The sequence below is a fragment of the Bos mutus genome, chromosome 15, assembly GCF_027580195.1.
Source record: "Bos mutus isolate GX-2022 chromosome 15, NWIPB_WYAK_1.1, whole genome shotgun sequence".
Lineage (NCBI taxonomy): Eukaryota > Metazoa > Chordata > Mammalia > Artiodactyla > Bovidae > Bos > Bos mutus.
In genome coordinates, this window is record NC_091631.1 from 64,897,454 (window position 1) to 64,900,477 (window position 3,024).

A 3,024-nucleotide genomic window follows, 5' to 3' on the forward strand; every position below is an offset into this window, starting at 1 on the left:
AGAACAAACACCACCCTTGGAGCCATCAGAAGAGAGACAAGCTCCAGTCTCCATGCCCCTCTGAAAAAACAATTCACAACGACACCACCCTCTAAAGCTTCAGGCTTAGTGTTGATATTTCCATGGTTACTATTTTTCAGATAGAAACAAAAAGCTTTGATTAGTTTCAGGAACACATGTTGTCCCATCAGCCTCACACTGCAGGTACTGGTTAGGAGTCATGCCTCTTCTGAAACCCCAGTGACCTGAAGATTATATAAACACTCCACGCCTGATTCCTTACCTTTAAAACAGGTGGTGGAGAGGGTGGAAGATGACTTATGCTCTGGTCCTTTTGCTGAAGCAGACCCTTCTTCACTTTGAGCTGTGCTAGAGCCCCTGGGGGCCACCCCACACCTGGCCAGGTGATTAAAATAAGTTCCCACTAAGCACCACACTCTGCTCTTTGCTCCTCCTGTGGCCTCTGACCACAGATTTCCAATATTTGCTTCTGGCTCCTTGGCTTGGAGATCTGCCCAAACTTCATTCTCAAGAGTATTGGGCTCAGATCCTGTTTATCTCTGGGATTTCCAAGCTGCCTTCACCCTATCCTCTCTCCAGTTTCAGGGAACACACACCTTTCGTCAGTCCTAGCCTGTGGGAAATTTCACTCTGGGCCAACGCTGGACTTGGTCTGCCCCAGGTAGGAGAATATAGATCCGTGTCATTAAAATCCAAAGATTAATCTGCTTGGATTGAAGAGGCAGATGGGCAGAGGGGATCCTGTTCTGTCTTACCTGGCTCCCTGAAATGGGTCTGGTCTCTCCAGACAAATGTGCCCAATAAAAGCTCTGCATATGTCCATTTCCCACCCCTGATTCTTTATGCTGTCTACATGCGCCAGTGCATCATGTTCTTTTTTATTTTTCTGCCACATCATGCTGCTTGCAGGATCTTATTTTCCCAACCAGGGTTTGAACCCAGGGCCCCCGGCGAACAGTGAAAGCCCTGCATCCTAACCCCTGGACTGCCGGCTAATTCTTCATGTTCTTTCTTATTCTCCCATATTCAGTCTCACCTCAGTCTTCAAGTTTGGCCACTGACTCTGTTTTTGCCTCTAACCTTGCCTTGTCTCTGCCAAAATCCGGGTCTCACACTTAGCCTCTTGACTCAGACTTTTGTCTTCTGCTTCCCCTGCTCTCTTATTCCTCCTCAGTCACCCTCGTAGTCACAATCCCTCCACAGGACGCTCCCTGAGGGGAGCGCATCCAGTCAGAGTAGGTGATTTTCCCAAAGATTCCAGGGCTTTCAGAAGCCTAGTTGCAAATGCAGTTAGGAAAGTGTAATTTTCTTCAATCCTCCTATCAACTTAGGAGCTTAAGTGACAGATTGGTCAAAATAGAAGAAAGACTGACAGGAGAAGAAAAGGGTGGATGATATTATCTGAGAGGTAAGAGAAGAGGGAAGAAGTCTTGCCTCTTCAAGGTACTCCTATATTTAAGTTTCAGTCAGAAAGCTACCAATAGTGATTTTGATACATAATGTCTTTGTTACAACACTGTAGAAATAGCGGGCATGCCAGCTCCAGACCGACCTGCACGTTAGCTATTGGAGTGTTCAGCATGAATTCTGAGAGGCAGAGGGGAGAATATTCTATGGCCCTTCTCTTCCCTCCGATCTCCTTCCCTTCTGTTACCTGTCAGCCAGGATGACTGCTTTTGGGGAACTTCACACAGTTTATTGTCTAAAAATCTCAGAGCAACTGTGGCTGTTCATATAATAGGATGCTGTGGAAAGAACCTCTGTAGGTTTCTGGACAACTATCTCTTCATTCTGAATCAACAACAGCATGCTGGAGTCAGCACCTAAAATGAAGTCAGTTCCTTTTGTTTGCTGACAACGATCCATCTCTTATGTTGGTGCCAAATAGGTCTTTGTCCACAGGGAGACTGCATGGATTTTCTATGTGGACAATGGGGTACTGTGCTTGCGGACGAGTGTGCATGCGTGTGTGTGTGTGTGTGTGTGCCTGTGATGAGTAGAGAAAGCAGCACAGAAACTGTTGCTGTGAAGTGTGTTTAGTCCTCAAGACAAATATGGCATTGGAGTCCTAAGGATATGGCATCCTTAAAGGGACTCTATTTTTTCAGGAGGCTGAAGTTAGTGGAAAAGATACCTCGTGATGGGGTAGGACAATTGACAAGGGAAGATCGATTGGGTATCTGGTCAGCAGGATAGTGAATTTATAATGGACCTAGGTTCTGGTTCCCAATGTTGATCAGGAGAGCTACTAGTCATTCAGTACCTCCTAACCCATGCCATGGAGAAGGCAATGGCAACCCACTGCAGTACTCTTGCCTGGAAAATCCCAGGGTCGGTGGAGCCTGGTGGGCTGCTGTCTATGGGGTCACACAGAGTTGGACACGACTGACGTGACTTAGCAGCAGCAGCAGCAGCAGCAGCAGCCCATGCCAGTTCCCAAGCCAAGCACTTCCAGATGCTATTTTATTTAAAATCCATAGCAGGTATGATTAGCTCCATCTTAACATGAGACTGAGTAGGTTAAGCAACTTGCTTCAAGATCTATGGCTAATACCTGGTAGGGCTGGATTCAGACATACGTCTTCTGACACCAAAGCTGGTATGTTTAATTACCATGCAACACTATCTCTCCTTGCAGGGCCCCAAATTGGAGCAATTAATATACTCAGAGACGATTAGACTTTTGCTGAAAGACAAGAATTACAGAACTCCCAAGAGATGGTTGAATAAACTACATGGCTCATTTCTTTAACTCTCCAGTGACCAGAATGCCAGCTGCCCCTAGGAGCGTTGAGGTATATCTCAGGCTTAATTGGCAGTCAGGAAATCATTTGGTGAGAAGGAATGAGAAGGTAATGAGAGCACTCGTGTCCATGGGGAAGCCTATGCTTCTGCAGGGATAGAGTCAGAGACCCTCTCCAGGCCCAGCTGGACTCCCAGCACCCCTAATCCCTCCACTGCTAGCTATTCTCTCTCTGAGGACATATTTTATCTTCAGTGTGC